Below are 9,390 nucleotides of genomic sequence, written 5' to 3' on the forward strand. Positions count from 1 at the left end.
TCTCAGCCTCCCAATGGCTTTCCATTGCGCTAACGATAAAATCCGAATCCTTACCATGGCCTAGAAACCCTCCCCATTCTGACGCCGGCCACCACTCTGTTCCCATTTCCTGAGGTTGCCACCCGCACCCCCCACCGCACCCACACGGCCTCCTGCTTTCCCTTCATCTCACCCAGCAGCGCCCCCCAACCTCCCGGTCTGCGCATGCGCCGTCTGGTTGCCTGGCCCACACTCCTAGGGCCTCCGGGCACCGGCCTCGCTTCTTTTCAGCCCCCATCGGATGTCACCGCCCGAACAAGGTCCTCTCTGTCCCCCATATAGATCCCTCCAGGACGTTCTCCTCTTACCAGCTCCGTATCTCCTCATGGCACTCATCACTACCTGACTCACTATGAATTTGTTCATTTGCTTATCCCTGGTCTTCCTCACTGCCCAGGGCACTCCAGGAAGGTAGGGACTCTTATCTGCAGTCACTTTGTCCCTGCCTTACTCTCTGTCCCATTTCCTAGTTTTATTTCCTTCACGGCACTTAGCACAATTTAAACTGACTTATTATTCACAGCATTTGTTTGCTGCCTGTCCCTTTAACACTAGACTCTGGGGACCCCGGGGGGGGGGGGTGGGAAGGGGGGTGCAGGAGGTGGCCTTTTAAGTTCTAGGCAGAGGCTCACAGGCACTCAGCTCCCTTCTGTAGGATTAACGAAGGGCCCTCCTGAGGACAGCCATGCGCTACAGCAGCCTTGATGTTCGGGGGCGCCATCGTGGCAGTAAACTTTTTCCAGTGAATTGCATCTTAAAAATGTCAGAGCCCCGCCTAACCCCGCGATCACAATCCATACCGCCGATCGAGGGACAGACTGATAGCACACGCTTCCTGATCTGGTGCCGCGATATGCACACGGCACCACTCATGGAGTGTTCCTGTCAAAACGCTCCACCGGAATCCAATCAGGAAGAAGCAATCGGAAAAACAGACCCGAACTGACACGGGTTCTGCAGAACAGCTGGCCGGCTCTCTCCCAAACTGACAGTTAAGCGTCTGACGTCGGCTCAGGTCACGATCTCGCGGTCCGTGAGTTCGAGCCCCGCGTCGGGCTCTGGGCTGACGGCTCGGAGCCTGGAGCCCGCTTCCGATCCTGTGTCTCCCTCTCTCTCTGCCCCTCCCCCGCTCATGCTCTGTCTGTGTCTCCCTCAAAAATAAATAAACATGAAAAAATAATAAATAAATAAATAAATAAATAAATAAATGGCATTTGGGGGTGGGACACAATTGAGAGATTTGAATGTGGACCAGACTGATAATGGCATTGTATCAACACCAAATTTTCAGAATTTGCTAATTGCGTATGCCTGTGTGGAGAATGCCCTTGCTCTTAGGTGATACTTGCCAAGGTTTTTAGGAGTAAAAGGGCATGATGACTGCAACAATTTGCTCTCAAATGACTTAGCAGAAAAATAAGGTATGTATGTACTACATTATTATGTATCGTACGTGTTACACGATATATATTATGTATCATAAGAGAAGGAAGAAGGAAGGGGCAAAATGCTAACAATGTCAAGAATCTGGGTGAAATGTAAAAAATGCATTAATGGTGCTAATTCTTGCAATGTTTCTGTGGCTGGAGATTTTCAAAGTCAAAAGCTGAAACATTTTTGGAAAGCACCAAGTGGATGAATGGATAAAGAACCCGTGATCTATGTGAAAGACGGCATACAACGTCATGCCTGTAGATAACAATATTGCAGAATACACTTCAAGGCTTGCAAATAAAGGGTAGATCTCAGTTGTCAGTGTTCTTCCTGCCCTAAAAAAATTTTTTTTTCTTTCTTAATCCAACCTACTGCAAACCAACCCACAGAGAATTCTTTTGTATTTCCACCTGGCTTCCTTGGAATATCAGCTCTCCAAAGGATACAAAAGCCCTCCTGTCTCTGATGAGTCATTTCACCGTGTGTCAGTTCATGGTTAGACATTTCACATTTCACGGTGGGTTGAGTTGGGAATTTATAAGCTCTTATACAGCAAGTTATTTATGTTAGACTTAATACGTTTATTTTAATGGAATGCTTCACTTATTCACACACACACACATGCACCGAGTCACCAGGTTGGATTTGTCCCCATTGACACTGATCTCATCCAAGAACTCGATGCCTCCCTTGCCACCTCACTTTCCCCGGGTGAAGTCACACTTTGACCAGAAAGTCAGGCCTCCTTGGCCTCTTTGAACCCTCCCTCAGGAGGTCAGTAATAACTCCACAGACAGCCAACTCCCTCAGTTGGTCTGAGCCACGCTGCTGACTGGTTGAGGCACGCAGCAGAGACGCTGACAGGTGACCGAGAGAGAGATGCTGTGGGGACAACCTTTTGTTCTCCCCCCTCCAGCCTCGGTGGGTGCAGGGGGCGGTGGTCAGAGCAGGCTCACTGGAGCTCACACACACCAAGCGGGAGCTGTACTAAATCATTAACTCAACCCCGGCCCTGGCTTGCACTTACAACTTTGCATCAGAACACAGCAGGAAACAAGTCCTCACGCTTGGCCCTGAACCCCATAAACCCGAAGCCTTTTTACAGAAGGTTTGTAGCGGTAAGAAAACGCCGTTCTGAAAAATGCACATCAAAGCAGAAGGCATTAAAGATATTGGAACTATAAAACAAGGAGAGGGGCGCCTGGGTGGCTCAGTCGGTTAGCGTCCGACTTCAGCTCAGGTCACGATCTCACGGTCCGTGAGTTCGAGCCCCGCGTCGGGCTCTGGGCTGATGGCTCAGAGCCTGGAGCCTGCTTCCGATTCTGTGTCTCCCTCTCTCTCTGCCCCTCCCCCGTTCATGCTGTGTCTCTCTCTGTCTGAAAAATAAACGTTTAAAAAAGAAAGAAAAAAAGAAAAAAAAAACAAGGAGAAAAAGGTCCAGTTGAATTGCCCTGATTCCCTCTCAGCAAATGTAGTCTTTCTCTTCTTTGCCAGAAATAATTACTACCCGGAATTCCTGAATGTGGTGTTCATTATTTCCAACTTGTTTTACACGATGGCTATATAGGAACATATTCATAAGAAATACGTCACGTCGTTTGCAGGTTTCATGAAGCACATCTCTTTCTGCAACTGGCTTTTTATCCATTAAGCTTTTGAGATCTTACCTTGCTGATACCTAGAGATCCAGTTCATTGATTAAAAAAAAAATGTTTTTTACATTTATTTTTGAGAGACAGAGAGACAGAGCACAAGCAGGGGAGGGGCAGAGAGAGAGGGGGAGATGCAGAATCCGGAGAAGCCCTCAGGCTCCGAGCTGTCAGCCCAGAGCCTGATGCGGGGCTCGAACTCACGCACCGTGAGATCATGACCTGAGCCCAAGTTGGACGCCCAACCGACTGAGCCACCCAGGTGCCCCCCAATTCATTGATTTTAACTTCAGTATAATATTCCACAGAAAGACTTTATCCCAATTTCTTTACCCGTCACCTTGTGGATGGACCTTCTCTTCGTTTCCATGTTTTATTATTTCCCATCTCCGTGGTGCCGACATTCCCATCTCTGTCTCCTTGTGCCCATGTGGGAGGGCTCCTCCAGGGGAGCATGGGATTTCTGGGTCACAGGGAAGAACATCCCCATCTGTATTAGAGCTTGCCGCATTGCTTTCTAGAGTGGTTGCTGCCTTTTGTGGTTCCCCCCTCCCCCCCAGTACTCTCGGAGCATTCCCATTGCTGTCTTGTCAATATGATTTCATCCCAAGCTTTTAGCCCACAAGAATTTTTTTTTTAACGTTTATTTATTTTTGAGAGAGAGCGCGCAAGCGGGGCTGGGGCAGAGAGAGAGGGGGACAGAGGATCCAAAGCAAGCGGGCCTCAAACTTACGAACCGTGAGATCATGACCAGAGCTGAAGGAGGACACTCAACAGACTGAGCCACCCAGGCACCCCTGGCCCGCGTCAAACTCTTAATGAACAATTTTAACACATGGGGGGGGGAGGGGAAACGTCGTATACACTTACAACTTAACATAGCGTAACTTTTATCCTTTGTCCCATGTCCACACAATTGTCTTTGCATTTTGTATAAAAAGCACCTGCCTCCCAGAATAACAGCCCCGTAACACGTATGTCGATCTAGTAATAATAATGATGATTTAAAAATAATAGTTGACATATACAGAGTGTTGGCTGTGTGTCAAGAGCTTCCTGCATTCAGTAAATGTACTTCCAAGCCATCGTCACAGTCACTCTATTATTTAGATACTATTATTATTCTAATGCTGCTGAGGAACCGATAGAGCTTAAAGCAGATACGCCACTTGGGGGGGGGGGGGTGGGCCGCACGGCTAGGAACTGGTGAACTCAGAATTTGCACTGTCCCCTTAAGAAGCTGTGCGACGTTGGCAGATTGACTTAGTTATTCTTCCTCTATTCCGCCTCACCTGTAAAAGGGCAGAAAGTGCTAGGAGTTGTTATTAGAAGGACAGAACTGTTGCCGTAATGCAAGTAGGCGGTATGGTGCTGAGCATGTGGTAGGCACTGACTAACGAGTAGCGATCATGATTTTTGTGCTTAGTAGTTCTGTCATTTAAGAATATGATAAATAGGGGCGCCTGGGTGGCTCAGTCCATCGAGCGTCCAACTTTGTCTCAGGTTATGATCTCACGGTTCGTGAGTTCAAGCCCCACGTCGGGCTCGCTGCCGTCCGCACAGAGCCTGCTTCGGATGCTTTGTCTCCCCCTCGCTCTGCCCCTCCCTTGCTTGTGCTCTCTCTCTCTCTCTCTCTCAAAGATAAATAAATGTTAAAAAATTTTATGAATAAAGGCACTATTAAAAGGAAAAGCTAGGGGTGCCAGGGTGGCTCAGTCGGTTAAACGTTGACTTTGGCTCAGGTCATGATCTCTTGGTCTGTGAGTTCGAGCCCCATGTGGAGCTCTGTGGAACCTGCTTCGGATTCTGCGTCTCCCTCGTTCTCTGCCCCTCCCCCACTCGCACGCCGTCTCTCAAAAATAAATGAACGTTAAAAACATGTTAAAGGGAAAGCTAAAATGAGAGATGCTTGTTGTCACACTGTCCTGTTCTGAGGGCGAATTATTCTGACCCCTTGACATCTGGATATTTCTTAATCTGTGTGCCCGTTGGGGATGGCTCCTAATCATCTTCACGGCTACTCGGAATACTCTCCCCTTCTTTTTAAAAAGGTTTTTAAAAGTTTATTTTGAGAGAAAGTGTGCAAGCAGAGGAGGGGTGGAGAGAGGATCCCAAGCGGGCTCTGCACTGTCAGCTCAAAGCCCGATGCGGGGCTTGAACTCACGAGCCGCAAGATCATGACCTGAGCTGAAATCGAGAGTTGACGCTTAACTGACTGAGCCACCCAGACACCTCGCATTTACCCTTGATTCTAAAGTCAGGTTCAACCCTTTACAATCCACGGGAGCAAGTGATACATCTCAAGTGTGTATCCAGCTTCAAAGAGGGGATATAAGTGAATAATCGCATATGCCTTGAGAGAGAAAACGCAAAAAAGTTTTGCCTTAACAACCTGAGTCATAACCAGAAAACTTTTGTTGCTGAACCAGCCATTGTCCATGGCCCAGGTATTAAAATCATAGAATTTCAGGCCTCAAGGAGCTTCACAGATGATAGAGTAAAACACTTCCAAAGTGTCTTTCAAATAAATTTGGGAAATGCTGTCTCCCACATCCCATCTTGAAGGTCACGCCGCATGTACAGGCACTTTAAAGGCACCAAGGAGTCCCATAATGATAATTTAAAAGTCTTTGTAATCTGCTTAGCACCTTGCTTCCCTAAATAATTGGGTCACAGAATGCTGTAATTATTAAGGCCACAATGCCCACGCCTGGGAATCAATACCCCGCACTCATTCAGCTCAGGGGTCATTGATCTAAGGAAACCTACTTTACACAGAGAGAACGTTGAGGCCTAGAGGCAAGCAGGCAGATGACAGATGGGGTTCTCTGATACCCAGTTCAGTGCCTTCTCCACCATCCCACACATTCCCCTTTCTGGAAAATAAGAGCTACCTTCCTAAACTTCCCTCATCCCACTGCCCAGAGAGGACACATCACGTTTCGTGCAGAACTCAGCGTCCATGATTAGAGACAATTGCTTTCTGTCTCCTCTACCCCTCCAATTGTGACATTATCATCAGCATCTGTTGAGAACCTACTAAGCACTGAGCTAAATGGCTTAAGCCGTTGAATTCTTACAAGCTAGACATTATTATCCCCGTTTTATAGATGTGCTAATTGAGGTTTACTGAGAAAACTAGCAGAAAGACATCTGCTTTTTTGAAAGCCCTGCTCCTTCTGTGTATGGTAGCAAACTAGTCTGGTCACAAGTGATGGATAGGCAGGCTTGCAACGGACTCTAGAAAAGGCGAAGAACTTTACAGCTGTTTATTAATCATTCTGCCAAGCAAAGAGAATATCGTCTAAATTTATAAGGGAGCTCAAGGCTCAGGGAGAGTAAGTCACTTCCAAGGCTTCGGAAAAGTTCAAGAGCTTTTCACAGCTCTGATCTTGCTCAAAAGTTCTCCTCTTCCAGTTTGACGGGGAAGATCTAAGCCGTATCATTGCCATCTTCTCGGCCAGTCCTCAGCCTCACCTAGCGGAAGCAACTTGAGTTGAGAGTTAGGTCTAGATCTGCATCCTGGTATGTGTGCCTTGGGTAAGTTATGGCCCCTCTTTGAGACTCAGTTTCCTCATCTGTGAAAGGAGCGCCTCGCACAATGCTTGCACGCACTTGGCCTTCCATACATGGCAGCTGCTTCTCCTTTTACGTACCTGGTGATTCTTGCCTATTTGTATCATCCGCATGTTGTGGCTTACGGTGTCTCCCGTAGGTGCCACGGTACCACCACTGCATGCGTGTGCTGACGATGGGGATGTTTTCCCGTCACTGTCAACAGAGACCAGCAACAGGCTGGGGCACTCCGTCACCTATGCCCTCTGTGACTACAGTGACCTGGGGAAAAAGAGATTGCTCAAAAACTGCCAGTGACCCTGCCTGGGGATCTGCCACACGCCAGCTGGACGGCTGCCCTTATCGGGGGGGTCCTAGTCGCATTCTCAGCTCTGCACCTGTGGAAGGAAAACAGGCTGTCAGCCACCATCCAAAGGTCGAAGGAGAGCTCAGCAGTTGTCAGCTGCTGATCCTGTTTCTTTGGGAGTCGCCCGCCCAGAATGTTCAAAAAATCTGCTCACTCCCGTCTTTTACACTTATCCAAGGGATTAATGCCTCAATGTGTGACGAGTCCCATTTGCTGTCAATTCCCTCAGCCCGAAAGTTGGTACGAATACAACCACATTGATTACTTCTGCATCTTTGGGTAAGGCTTCCCTCAACTTTGGGTCTTGTAATTTCCCTCGGTGTATATTCCCCAAGGTTTGCCTTGGGGCTTTGTTGTGTCTTTCGTGAGAAGGAAAATGGGATAGAGGAAAAGGGAAATATTTATTGGGAGACATCAATGGGTTTTTGTGCGAGGCTGTATTACAGCTCGTTGGGGTGGGCATGATTGTCCTAATTTTGCTCAGAAAAGCCAAGTAAGTACCTAAGCACAAGTTCTTTCTCCACGTGGCACAATCAATATCAAAGAAGGTCAATTATGGATTGAGTTCCTACAATCTATGATGACGACGGTGATAATGATGAAGGAAACAATACAGTATAACCCCATGGAATCATGAATGACCCATGGGGTTCAGTCCCAGATAGGAGTCACCATAAAAGAAACACAATCTGCCACCAAAAAATAATTATAACTCAAGGTTTTTACATAGATTTCTCTACAACAATGAGGGAATCTACAACCAAGAGAGGAAGACAGATGTGATATAGATTTAGCGTCGTAAATGCTACAAGGTAGGGCAGACAGGTAGAGGCAAACAGAGAGTTTGGTGAGATTGATCCCTTGTGGATGAAAGCAGGAGACACTCCGGCCAGAGCCCGCCTCATCTACCCCATCCATCCGTTCTCTACCTTGCTGACCTCACCCCTTTCTCTTGGTACTGCAGTCTTGCTCTCGGTACTCCTCATAGTCACAAGGTGGCTGCAGAAGGTCCAAGAAGTATAGCATCCCAGGCAGGCAGGAAGGGGAGGAGCTTTCTTCCTAGAGCAGTCAGGGAAGAACGTCTTTCCCAGAAGCACCCCACAGATTTTTCCATACATCTCATTGGCCAGATTGGGTTATCTGCCCATCGCTAGACCAGTGAGCTGGATGGATGTCTTCCATTTGGCCCCCAGATTATCATTCTGCTCTTCGACATCCTATATAGACCAGTAAGGACTACCTGTAAGGACATCAAGGCTCCCATCTTCCCTGACTGGTTTCAGCCAATGGGGAATCCTAGCAGATGGCTGGAGGGAGAGAATACAATGATGGGGTAAGGGTGGGGGGGGGGGGGCAATCCCCCTGACATCTTCCTCGAGTGTGGCCTCAGGCTGCCTATGGACTTTGCTCCTCTCAGGAGAGTTCCCCCTACCTGACCCTCTCCTAAATTCTGTGATGACTTTCCCGATCCCTTTGGCCAAGGGAAGGTAAGAGCTCTGTTGCTGCTAATCTGTGGTTACTTCACTCCCCCTCGAATTGCCGCGCATGCCATGAACTGCATGCCCTGAGGACAGAAGGACCCTTTGGGCAGAAGTGTCCCTGTCCGGAAGCTTCAGAGAGAGGGTGGGAATTGAGCAACATCTAGAAACCCATAGAGACGCCATCCCCCCCCCCAACTCTTCTTCTCTCCATCTTCTCCCTCTTTTCCTCCTTCATCGGTTTTCACTTGTGGGCAGTGTATTCTCATGACTCTAAGTCACCAGAATGATTTAGAATCTGAGGTATGTATCAGTGGTTCTCAAAGCGGAGCCCCTGGGCCAGCAGCCTCCAGCATCTGGGAACTTGTTAGAAATATAAATGCACAGTCCCCCTCCAGATCTATTGAAGCAAAAACTGTGTTTAGCAAACTCCCTGGAAGATTCTGGTGTGCATTGTGGCTAGAGAAGCATAAGTTTGGATGGTGGCCCACACTGTCGGTCACCTGCTGGCTGCCGGACTCGGGTAGTGCTAAGCCTCGGGCGAGGAACAACGTTCTCAAGCCAGTTCTTTCAGGACGGGAGGTGGAGAGGTCTTCCCCCCCCCCCCCCCCCCCCATCCTTCGGTCCTTTTCCTCCTTAGCAACCAACCCTACTGAGGTTTGCAGTCAGAACTGTTGCTGAAGAAGTGAGCACTGGGGATAGCAAGAGGGAGAGGAGGGGGGAGAAAAGAGAAAAGAAAGAGATTGTACAGAATCCCAGGGACCTGGTTAAAGTGCAACTTCTCCAGTACATCCGGGTGGGTCCTGAGACTCAATTTCTAACAAGCCCCGCATGGCGGTCAAAATTTCTGGTCCCTGGACTCGCCAAA

The sequence above is a fragment of the Panthera leo genome, chromosome A3 (genome assembly GCF_018350215.1).
Source record: "Panthera leo isolate Ple1 chromosome A3, P.leo_Ple1_pat1.1, whole genome shotgun sequence".
NCBI lineage: Eukaryota > Metazoa > Chordata > Mammalia > Carnivora > Felidae > Panthera > Panthera leo.